This window comes from Ursus maritimus, unplaced genomic scaffold (genome assembly GCF_017311325.1).
Source record: "Ursus maritimus isolate PB19 unplaced genomic scaffold, ASM1731132v1 scaffold_2, whole genome shotgun sequence".
NCBI lineage: Eukaryota > Metazoa > Chordata > Mammalia > Carnivora > Ursidae > Ursus > Ursus maritimus.
In genome coordinates, this window is record NW_024424452.1 from 39256556 (window position 1) to 39269303 (window position 12748).

The window sequence follows — 12748 nt, forward strand, 5'->3', positions numbered from 1 at the left end:
CCTGGCACCTGCCCACGGAGAGCCTGAAGCTGTGCAGGAAGAGCCTGCTGGAGAACCTGCCCACGGAGAGCCTGCCCCTGAGCCCGGCACTGCTCCTGCCCCCACACCTGCCCCTCTCTGTGCTCCTGTTCTTGCCCCTGCCCCAAATCCTGCCCCTGCTCCTGCCCCTGCCCCTGCCTGTGCTCCTGATCCTGCAAAGGATGAAACTCCTGCCCCTGCCCCTTGCTCTGCCTGTGCTCCTGTTCCTGCCCCAGACCCAGCTCCTGCCCCTGCGCCTGCCAGAGCCACTGCCCTTGCCCCTGCCTGTGCTCCTGTTCCTACCCTCCAGCTCTTGCCCCTGATCCTGCCCCTTCCTCTACCCCTGCCAGAGCAGCTGCCCCTTCCCCTGCCTGTGCTGCTGTTCCTGCCCCAGAACCAGCTCATGCCCCAACTCTTGCCCCCTCCCCTGCCAGAACTGCTGCCCCTTCCCCTGCCCCTGCCAGAGACCCTGACCCTTCCCCTGCCCCTGCCTGTGCTGCTGTTCCTGCCCTGGACCCAGCTCCTGCCCCACCTCCTGCCCCTTCCCCTGCCAGAACTGCTGCCCCTTTCCCTGCCCCTGCCTGTGCTCCAGTTCCTGCCCCGGACCCAGCTCCTGCCCCAGACCCAGCTCCTGCCCCAGCTCCTGCCCCTTCCCCTGCCCCTGCCTGTGCTCCTGTTCCTGCCCCAGACCCTGCTCCTGCCCCAACTCCTGCCCCTTCCCCTGACAGAACCGCTGACCCTTCCCCTGTCCCTGCCTGTGCTCCTGTTCCTGCCCCAGACCCAGCTCCTGCCCCAGACCCAGCTCCTGCCCCAGACCCTGCTCCTGCCCCAACTCCTGCCCCTTCCCCTGCCAGAACTGCTGCCCCTTTCCCTGCCCCTGCCTGTGCTCCGGTTCCTGCCCCGGACCCAGCTCCTGCCCCAGACCCAGCTCCTGCCCCAGCTCCTGCCCCTTCCCCCTGCCCCTGCCTGTGCTCCGGTTCCTGCCCCTTCCCCTGCCAGAACTGCTGCCCCTTTCCCTGCCCCTGCCTGTGCTCCCGTTCCTGCCCTGGACCCAGCTCCTGCCCCAGACTCAGCTCCTGACTGAGCTCCTGCCCCTTCCCCTGCCCCTGCCTGTGCTCCTGTTCCTGCCCTGGACCCAGCTCCTGCCCCAGATCCTGCCCCCTCCCCTGCCAGAACTGCTGCCCCTTCCCCCTGCCTGTGCTCCTGTTCTTACCCCTCACCCAGCTCCTGCCCTGGATCCTGCACCTGCCACTGTTGCTGACCCTGTCCCTCCCCTTGCTCCTGCCCCTGCACCTGTCCCTGCTCCTGTCCCTGCCCCTGCCAGAACCGCTGCCCCTCCCCCTCCCCCTGCCAGAGCAGCTGCCCCTTCTCCTGCCCCTGCCTGTGCTCCTGCTCCTACCCTGGACCCAGCTTCTGCCCTGGATCCTGCCCCTGCCCCTGCCAGAGCCCCTGCCCCTGCCTGTGCTCCTGTTCTTGCCCCTGACCCAGCTCCTGCCCTGGATCCTGCACCTGCCACTGCTGCTGACCCTGTCCCTCCCCTTGTTCCTGCGCCTGTCCCTGCGCTTGCATCTGTCCCTGCTCCTGTCCCTGCCCCATCCCAATCCCTGCCCCTACTCCTGCTCTTGCAGGGCTCCCAGAGCCACATCCAGAGCCCACAGCCCTACAGGGAGAGCTGCTTGTACAATTACCCTTAGTTCCTTCACCCGAACCCGATGTCCCACCAGAATGTTTCATCTCCTCCCCCTATTATTTGTTTATTATTTGTCTTAAGTAAAATTACTTGTTTTCAATCGAACACGTCATGCACATTAAGTATATTCACAATGTTGTGCCACCCCACCAGAGAACATTGCTGCAGAATATCTCCTTCCCCAAAGGAGTCCCTGAACCAGAAGCCCTCCCTGCCCATTTCTCCCCCAGCCCACACCCTCAAAACCCCCTAAGCTGCTCTGTTTCTTTACCTGTTCGGATGTTTCTGTAAGTGGAATCACAATAGGTACCTTCTGTCTGCCCACCTATTTTCAAAGGGGACTCTTCTGTGTTATTTGACATAGCATTTCCCTTATTCGATACTGAAATCCCCGATGGATTACAGATCAGACATAATCATAGAGACCACTTTAGGAATTATGGACAATCTCAGGAGACCCTGTTCCTGCTGGGACACCACGGCCTGACCTCAGACAGGAAACAGCTGGCTCTTCCTGTGACCCACACAGAAACCAGGGAAATGCAGAAAGCTAGTAGACACACCACAAAGGGCAAAAGCATTGCTCACAACCCAAGGCCAGAGAAAGGTTTCCCCTGCCTCTGGTCCAAACCGTGCTCCAAGTCACTGGGTTCCACAGGGACAGAGACCAAACACATGCAAGTCCAAGGGGGAGGATAGGCACGCGGGGAGTATGTGTCAGAGATGCGGGAGCTCCCGGGGAAGGACTCCGGCAAAGGAAACCCTATGGAGGCAGCACTGGTCAACCTCAGACTCGCAGGTGTCTGGTCCGGGGACCAGCAGCCCTGGGGAGAATGTGAGGACACAGAAGTCCCCCGCAGGTCCCCTGGAGAGAAGGGTGACGGGCACCCCTGTCTGGGAGAACAGTGAGCCGCACCCATCCCAGGCCGCAGGTGCACCCATCACCTAGCATGCTCGTCCTCGGACTCACCCCTGAAAACTCTCAGTTTTTCACAGATGTATTTTCAGGAGTGCTCATCACAGCAGTGGTGGAGAGAGCAGGCTATGCTCCAACACTAATGCCCAAGGAGATGGATGGGATCCTCGGTCCCAGTCCTCATGATAGAATGCCCTGTAGCTACTGTCACAGCTTCCTCTGGGGCTTTCTCAGATCTGGGAAGCCCCTCCTGAGACTCCCCTCCTGCCACCCTGCTCCTGGGAACATTCAGAATTGTTTGATGAGGAGGTAGAAAGGATCCAGGATGACAGCAGGTCCGAGGAGAAGGATGGTCAACACTGGGAGGACAGCTGGACGTGCCCTAAGCCACCATCCAGGGCCCGGGCTATGATGCCCTGGACCTCACCCTAAATAATGGCTCCTGATGTAGGGACCCTACTTCCGTGGTTTCACACCCTCCCTCCCTACATCATTTATTCACTCCGTCATTCATTCCCCCTGCCTCTTTCCTTCCCCTCCACCCCTTCCATCCTCCCTCCCTCCCTCCCTCTTTCTTTCTTTCCCTTTCTTTCTTTCTTTCTTTCTTTCTTTCTTTCTTTCTTTCTTTTGAGCACTGGGGCTTCATCAGTGAGCACCCCCAACCCATGCAGTCACGTCCACTGTGGGAGGTGACAAGGGCCAGTCCTCAGGGTTAGCAGAGGTGATGAGCACCAGGAATCTGCTCCTGAAAACAGAGGCCAGTTGCACAAAGAAAAGAACGGAGAGACCCATGCTTAGCACTTCCTCTAGAAAAATCTAGTCCTGAAAAGTAAGTATATCCTAGACTCAAAGCAATGTGAGTTCTCATGGCAGGTACGCACTGATTCCTAGAACCAACGAAGAGACAATCATCCAGTGTTGATGGGGGTTTGTAACACACCTTTTCTGACCAAATGACAGCGATTCAGCCAACATCTCCAGGGCCTCCAAGTCTTCCCAAGGCCTCTGCAATCCTCTGATTCTTCCATCGACCTCCTTGGGAAGCTCTCTCCTGTTGTTTTCCTTGTCGCCTGCCTCTTCTGGAACCCTTCTGTGGCCTCCCCACCAGGGCCACCCTCACCGGGATTTCCTGTGACCCGTGGCTAGGTGCCCACATCCTGTGCTGGGCCCTGCGAGCCCCGTGCTTTGTGCAAGGACTGTGTGCTCACTCTGGGTCACTTGGCATCTCCCCTTGCAGCGGGCTGAATCTTCCTGTGCTGGGTCTCCTCTGAGCAGTCTGTGAGGCTGGACTGTGCCCATGTCACGGGCACCGAAGCGCGAGTCTAGAAGGTCCAGATGACCCACTCCCAGACCCAGCGTGTAGAGAATGGGCCGAGGGTGGTTCCCAAGCAGAGGAGGACTTGGGTCCAGGGGGCCTGAGGGAGGGCATGGCATAGTGAGCCTGCAGGAGAGCAAGCACCGTGGCGGACTGGTGCTCAGGCCTGCTGGGAGACCAGGTCCCACGTGCAGTGGCTCTGTCCCCAGGACTGGAGGCCATCAGGGTATCCACACTCCCAGGCTGCAGGCTGGCAGTGACTTGCAGGGGGGAGGCACCGCTGGTGCAGGAGAGAGCCCTCCACAGGGAGGAGGGGGCAGGCGCTCCCCCAGCAGCAGGTGCACTGGGGAGGGCTGAGGGGGCATCAGCAGACAGCAGTGGCTGCAGCTGGGGTCTCCACACAGGCCCCTGCCTCACGCCCAGCACGAGATTGGATGGCCTTTGTCCCCGAAACACAAAGTCTGGCCCAGGACCCCTCCCTCAAGCCCCCACTCCCAATCCTTTGTACTCAGCTCAAGGGACAAGAAATGGCCAATAGTTTAGGTGGTGTTGGGTGCACAGGGACATTTGTTTTTCTGGCCCATGCTGTAACACTGCTGGCATTTTAAAGATCTCAAGGCTTTGATTCAAAAACTGTAGGAAGGTAGCTTTGTAGCTTTCTGGAAACCTGCCTCTGTGCCTTGCAGCCCTCCCATCCGACCAGCTCTGCTCAGAATCCCTCCAGGCCACACACCCCCAGTCTTGGGTCCTCAGATGGCCCAGACAATGTGATCCAGGTGGGGCAGCAGGACACACTGAGGATTCCAGCAACCCCCTCCCAGAAAGTGAGGGTACCACTGGGCGAGCTGTCTGAAAACAGCCAGGTCAGGGTTCCAGGAAGACACCAGAGGCACAGGAGGAACTGGGGAGCATCTGAAGGTCAGGTGGGGACAGTCAGAGCTTCCAGGCCCTTCTTCCCTAATGCTCCTCATCACTCAGCCTTTCTTTCAGTGAATCTGCTTGGTTTCTGTTTGCCCCAACTGTTACCCGTTGCCCTGGGCAGCAGAGACTCACATATGCCTTTAAATGTTTAGGACATCGAATGCCCTCCAGTAGCCACCTCACTACAGTTGGTGGTAAGCAAGAAGTCACTGAGGTCTCCAAGGGTCTGGACTTGGTGTTTCCCTCTTCTGAGATGGGGACACCTGTGGAAGGTGCAGGTGGCCGGCTGGTGGGGGTTGCAGGCACCTGACATGGACAGATGGGGTAGGTGAGGCCCAAGGCCCTGGGGGGGTGTGTCCGGCATCTGGACTGAACAGGTCTTCAAAGCTGCAGATTGGTTGGGATCATCTTCAGGCTGAGAAGGAAGATGAGGGGAGCAGAGGAGGCTCAGCTTAGACAGGAGAGGGCTGAGCCTCTCCTTTGGGGGAGAAGTGGGTCAGGTCCAGGATCATGAGGACAGACCTTAGGCCACTGTGTTACGTGAAATAAGCCAGTCCCTAAAGGACCGATAATGGAGGACCCCACTCGTGAGGGAGAGAGAGCACTCCGATTCATAGAGGTGGAAGTAGTTCCTGGGTACTGGGGCTGGGGAGGGGGAATGGGGGTTAGGGTTTCGTGGGTAGAGGTTCAGTTTGGGATGACAATGACGTTGTGGCGATGGATGGAGGTGGCAGGTGCAGAGCAGTGAATGTACGTATTGCCACTGAATTGTACCCTGAAACGTGCTTAACAGTATCAGTCGTATGTCTATTACACCACAAGAGGAAAATAGTGAGTCAGGAGGATGGGGCCATCGCGAGTCCCAGGAGGGCCCTGGAGCAGGGACCCTGTATCTTAGTTCTTGCTCTCATGCTCTGCCCCTTGTTGGTGACCGAGCTCACAGTAGGCACTCAGTGAATGCTTGCTAAGATGAAGTGCAGGCAGATGCTCCAGAGAGAGTCCACAAGTGCAAACCCTCCAGTGGGCACTGAGGGATCCCAACAGGATGTGCATCCAGACAGAGCCAGTGCCCACATCTCACAAACACCAGCACAGAAATAGCCATTTAAAACCAAGGCAGGAACCGGAAATAACCCAGAGGGCTCCATGCTCCTGGAGGCCGTGCTAGCAGTCACAGCCTCTGGTGGTCAGGGGACTGGGGGGTCTGAAAGGTGGCTCGGCGCACCTCTGACCCTGAAGGCCCATGGCTCCCGCGAGGTGCAGGGACTGGGAGGAAGACCCAGTCAGGGCCCGTTCTGGCTCCAAGGCTGCTGCAGGGCCATTCCCAGCCCACCAGGCAGTGTCTGTTTACTAGAACCAGGGAGAAAACCTTTTCCCTCAATTGTTCTTTTTAAAGATGGTTGCTCAGCATTGACACAGAAAAACATTCGACATAAAACTGGAGTCATTCACAGCTGCAAATGACCCAGAAATTATAGAAATGCACTGACCACAAAGAAAGGAACTTGTGCTCCAGGAGGCCTCCTGTGCATGGGGGCGGCTAGGGGCCCTGGACATGCCTGAGCGGGCAGTGCTGGACTCCACAGTTGAGGGGACAGAAGAAGGAATCTGCTCTTATGGCTCCGCTCCGAGAGGTCACCCTGATGGAGACGGGGCGAGCCCCTCATGCGTTCTGGATGTCCTGGTGATTCTTGGGCACTGCCCGAATCTCAGCTTCTTCATGACCTGGGTGGGGGGAGGGCAGCCCAGCAGCTGTGGGTCCCACATGGCCTCCAGGGGACAGCCCAGCAGCTGCGGGTCCCACATGGCCTCCAGGAGACAGCCCAGCAGCTGCGAGTCCCGCAGGTCCTCTGGGGGACATCCCAGCAGCTGCGGGTCCCACAAGTCCTCTGGGGGACATCCCAGCAGCAGCTGCGGGTCCCACGGGTCCTCTGGGGCCAGCACATTGATGGGCTTGTGGTTCAGGTGGCTCTCGTCCGGCCACATGGCCTCCATCCCATTGGCCAGGTCGCCCCTCATTGCCTTGTGACAGGCCAATGTCAGTCAGTGAACCTCCACCACTGACCCCCCCAAAAAGGCCCCCATATAGTAAAAGTTGCCCTGGTGCCTGGGGATGTGGGCCTGGGACTGCGGCCGGCGCGCGTAGTTGAAGTTCTCATTGGCCACCCAGTAGAAACTGGGGTACAAAGTGACAAAGGGGGGGACAGGATCTCCACACCCACGTGGTCGTGGAACTTCATGTCCACATCCGCACACACCAGGTCGTCCACCTCACGGAGGAAGCACTGCTCACAGAAGCGGCTGATCATCGCCATGTGCTGCATGGACACATCCTGCCAGCGCAGGGCACCACGGACCTCGAGGACCAACACCCTCCAGCCTTCCCGGAGAGGCACACAGGCCGGGCAGCTGGTGGTTGGTGAAGACGTACTAGGTGACCCTGTGTCCACCATGAGGAGCACCACCCTCCGGCCTTCACAGAGGGGCACACGGGCCCGGCAGCTGACTAGTCAGTGAAGACATAGTAGGTGACCCTGTGTCCGCCATGAGGCGCCACGGACCTCGAGGACCACCACCCTGCAGCCCTCCCAGAAGGGCACATGGGACACGGCAGCCAGATGGTCAGTGAAGACCTAGTAGGTGACCCTGTGTCCCACCATGAAGTGCTTCTTCGCCGTCTGCAGGACCAGCTCCAGGAAGACCACATAGCTACAGGGACAGGGGACAAGGTGAGAGGAGGGTCACTGCCAGAGGCTGGCAGCAGGACCCCGAAGCTGAGGGCCATAGACCTGTGTACCTTCTTCAAGGCGGCAGGCCCTGGGCTGCTTTAAGCAACAGCCACTCTCCTGGCCTCTCCTGAGTGAGTCTGCCCATGAGGCCTCCCTACCTTCTGCTCCCAGAGATGGGGGCCATCAGCACCCCATCTTACAAAGGGGTGCCTAAGGCTTAAGAGGTTGGAAGCCCATGCAGCCCCACATGGACTCCAGCATGCTGGAGCCAGGAACACTCCCCCTGTGCTGAGCTCCCAGGCAAACCCCCAGGTCCTGTCCCCACGTGCCAGGAGTGGAGCACCTTGGGGCACAGCCCTTGTTTCTATGCCCTACAGCCTGGGTAGAACCAGCAGGGCCGGCCACCTGCCCCATTTCGTTTTGAGTGGGATGTCACCGGCCCCCACAGAGCTGTCTCCACCTCCTGTAGGGTCCTCCCTTGAAGGCTACTGGGCATCCTGCTGACAAGGTCCTCAGTAAACCACTGGTATTCCTAGGAGGGGTCACCCTCAAACTCCCCCAGGTCAGGAATCAGGTCCAGCCCATGGGCAGGGAAGGGGAAAGAGGACCTCTGGAAGAAGAAGGAGCTTGTTTAGGCCCCAGGCTTGAATCCAAGGGTGTAAGCTTCCAAGTCCAGGTCTACATCTCCCCAGACAAGAAGTTGGGAGTCTTGTCCAACTGCCTCACATGACTGGTCCCCCTTTGAGGGGACTACCTGCTCCCCACCATGGGAACAGCAGCTCCCCCATCATCAGGCAAGTTTGGTGAGCCCCTCTGAGACTGATTTTTTGTGCAGACACTAAGGCTACTTCCGTATGCCTGCCCCATCACTGGCAGGTTAGCAAATTGCTCACATCGGGAAGGCAGGCACTACATTTAAATAGGGGACAAGCACATTCAACCAGCAGACATGAGTCAGGTCATCACGGGGCAATTCGGGGCCCAGTCAATGGGGAAACAAGCCAGACATGAAGCATGGGGAGAGAAAAGTGCTCCTGGCAGAGGGCACAGTGAATGCAAAGGCTTGGACTCAGGCCTGAGGCACATGTGGGACAATCACAACCTTTTGGTGGCCCACAGAGAGGCAGGCCATGGTGGGAGAGGTGAGGCTGGAGAGGATGGGCAGGAGGGGAGCAGACCACAGAGAGGCCCAAAGGTTATGTTCCGAAAATATCACTCTGGTTACTGGAGGAGAATGGGCTCTGTGCGGAAGAGGACACGGAGACCCCTAACCCTAACCCTAACCCAACCATAACCCTAGCAACCCCTAACACCAATGCTAACCACTAATACCAACCCCAATGAAATCATCACAAAACCAGCAAATACATTCCTGCACCTGTCTCAAAATAGATATAAGAAACCTCATCAGAAAAATTGCAAAACCAAAAGCTCTTAAATATATTGTGCATCATCAGCAGTGTCTCTTCACAAACATCTCAAAGGTTATTCAATATACTGAAAACAAGCAATGTTATACTCCACAATAAATTTTTAAATAAAAACATGTGGTCAGGGGGGTGGGGGATTGGGATAGGCCGGTGATGGGTATTAAGGAGGGCACATATTGCATGGTGCACTGGGTGTTATATGTAAATAATGAATCATGGAACATTGCATCAAAAACTGGGGATGTACTGTATGGCGACTAATATAACAAAATAAAAATTATTAAAAAAAAAACATGTGGTCATATTAACTGATGCAGAAAAGGTTCTGACCAAAATCCAGTGTCTGTTGCTGACATAAACACTCCTGAAAGCAGGAATAAGGGGTAATCTTTTTCAATAAATCTATAGCAAACACCATGCTCAAGTCTGAAGATTGACAGCTCTACTCTGAAATCAGGAACAAGGACAGGATGCTGGCTTTCACAGAAGGACAGACACCATGTGATTCCACCTGTATGAGGTATCTAGAGACAGAAGTTGAACGTGGCTGCAGGGGAATGGGGAGTTTGTGTTTCACGCATAGAGAGTATCCCTTGGGGAGAAAGAAAAAGTTCTGGAGAATGATGTACAACCGTGTGAACTGTGGCTAAGGCCACAGAATTGTGTACCTGAAATGTTTTAAGTGGTAAACATTATTTATGTTTAGTCACAGTGAAAAAGTGAATGAAGGACTGATACATGTCACCACGTGGATGGACACTGAAAACAGGCCCAGTGATAAGCCATTCAGAAAAGTCCACCTAGATTGGAATCACCTTGCTCTTTACATCCATTAAGGTTACCCAAATAAGGGAAAGTCTTGGGAGCAGTTCCAGAAAAAGAAAACTGGATCAGAATGGAAAAGGACATTTCAGACAGTGGGGCAGGTGGCGACTGTTGAAGTGGGCCCGTGGTCTGGGTTATAATGTGGAAACCAGGATGATTTCCTCATTTGGGGTTATGTAGTGTTCGAAGGGAGAGTGTCCCCGTTTGGAGTAAAACACAGTGAAGCATCCCACGTGGTAAAGATGTGATAAAGAAACAACAGCTGGGGGATCTGAGTGTCGAGATAAAGAGTATTTGTGCTGCTGTGACTTTACTGCACGCTTGAAATCTCTACGGAGTAAACCACTTTTCCAAATAACCATGTCAGCACCACTCAAGAGAAACAGAGATGATATCAAACTTTGTGATGGAGGCCAAGTCCTCGCAGATCCAGTTCACCCACCGTGGAGAGGCCATTCTCCCTTTTAGGAGGCCACATGTTAGCAAGAGACTAGTGGGAGGATTAAATAGGTAGCCCCGTGTCTCAGGGGCGGTAGAAGCCATGGGATTGGGAATTCCAATTTTCCACAACGCTCCACCAAAAAATGGTTAGAACTGTGAAAATGAATGGAAACCTCAGTCAAGTGGGCTGAGATCACCAGAAGGGGAAGCTGGACGGGGGAGCCGACCACTCAGTGTCAACTACAGTAACAACTGTCAATTACAGACCCCACAGTAGAACCCTCCATGGAAGAGACTCGTCAGTTACAGGCCCCAAACGGGAAGACACAGGTTTCACCTCCTCCCAGAAATCACCACCCCTGCAGCTCAGCCGGTGAGAACGCTCCATCACTGCAAACCCCTGCTTTTCCTCACTGGACTTTCCTTCAAAACAACCCTCCCAACTCCTCTTCCTCCTCCTCCTCCATGAAATAATGTTCCTCTCCTTTTCTTGCCTTGACTGCGATGTGGCGGTAGCTTGCTTGTCCCAGATTGCAAGTCTCTGCTATTCCCAAGTAAACCCATTTTCCTGGCAAAATAACTGGCAGTTTTCGTTTAAGGTTAACAGAACTAATAAATTCAATAAACTTGCCAAGAACAAAATCAATATACAAACATCAGTTGCATTTCTATGTGCTCATGACAAACCATCAGAAGCGAAATACCGGAGAACAATGTTATTTACAACTGCATCAAAAAGAACAAAATACCCAGGAGCAAATTTAACCGAGGAGGTGACATCCCTGTCCTCGGACACCCGGGAGACACCGACGACAGACGTCGAGGCAGACGGACAGCCCTGTCCTCGGACACCCGGGAGACACCGACGACAGACGGACACCCGGAGACACCGACGACAGACGTCGAGGCAGACGGACAGCCCTGTCCTCGGACACCCGGAGACACCGACGACAGGCACGCGGAGACCGGAAGACACTGCGCTCCGGGCAGAACCGACGCCGTGAAAGCATCTGCTCTCCCCACAGCCGTCTGTCTGCAGAGCGCGCGCCGTCGCTACCGAACCTCCAGACGCCGAACCGACAGCCCGGACCGGTGTGGACGCGGGGAGGACCCTGCGGGGCCGAGGCCGGGGGAGCACGAGCACCAGGTGGGCGGCCGGAGGCTCCCTGACTGCAGACTGCCTGCGGAGCCCCCGGAACCGGATCCGTGTGCGCGTAAACACAGACCCGCGGACCAGCCCAGCGGATCCGAGCCCAGAGAGGGGAGACCCGACAGCCCCGCGCACAGCAACCCAGGACCCCATGTCACCGCACACAAACCACGGAAACCCCACCGTCTACACAGCGCGCCCTTCCTCCCCGGGGTCCTGTCAGCATAGACCCCTTCAGCAGCAGTCCCCGCTCAGGCGGCTTCTCCTCACTTTCTCCTCCCCCGGCGGGTCCTGAGGAGGCCAGGGCTCCTGTCAGTGTGGACGCTGCCCCACGTCCTCCACTGCGGCTCCTGTCAGTGTGGACGCTGCCCCCATGTCCTCCACAGCGGGTCCTGTCAGCGTGGGCGCGGACCCAAGACCTCCCGAAGCCAACACAGCGGGTCCTGAGGCCAGGCTCCGTCACAGCGTCTGCGCATGTCCGGCTGCGGGTGGGAGCTGGGGTCCTGCGCCCTCTGCAGGCGGTGGAGGCAGTGCAGGACCAGGTGAGCTCACCGTTCAATGGAAGCACCTGCTCCCTCCCTGGGTCCAGCTGAGTCCATTAAATTCTGAAAATTCAAGCTGAATGGAGCCCAATATCCCCCAACGTCTCCAAAAATAGCTAAAGAACACTTAATGGGAAACAATATGGAATGACAACAGTTACTGACCCAAACAGTGGCACTGAACATGACACTGGCCCTGATGCAGACCCATACTCTGACCTGAACTTGATCTCAAGCCTGGCCCTGACCCCATCCCAAGACCCTAACCCTAACCCCCAACCCTAACAATGTTCACAATAATCAAAAGGTAGAAATTATACAAATATCTATCAATGGTGAATGCATAAACAAAGTGTGATTAAGGGTTTGGGTTTGGGTTCAGTTTCAAGTTTGGGTCAGGGTTCTAGATCAGGGTTTGGGTTTTGGATCAGGGTGAGAGTGAGGGTTTAGGTTAAGGGTAATGGTAAGACTTAGGGTTTAGGGCTTTAGGCTTATGATTTTGGGTTTAGGGTTTAAGACTTAGGGCTTAGGGGATAAAGTTCAGTGTCAAATTTGGGGTTTGGGCTCCAGCTGGAGTTAGGGTTCAGGGGTCATGACTCAAAGTTCTAGCTCAGGGCTCGGGTTCAGAGTTCGGGCTTATAGTTCGATTTCAGGTTTGGGATTTGGGGTTCCAGTTTTGGGTTTAAGCTCATGTTAGGTTTTAGGGTTAAATTTAGGGGTTAGTTTTAAGGATTACACATTTCTTCAACTGTCATCATGAACACAAAATTT

General features: G+C 55.9%; 1 pseudogene; it reads right to left on the reverse strand.

The window, feature by feature from the left end:
- Positions 1–6472: 6472 nt before the first annotated feature.
- Positions 6473–7773, reverse strand: LOC103668726 (annotated as a pseudogene).
- Positions 7774–12748: the final 4975 nt, after the last annotated feature.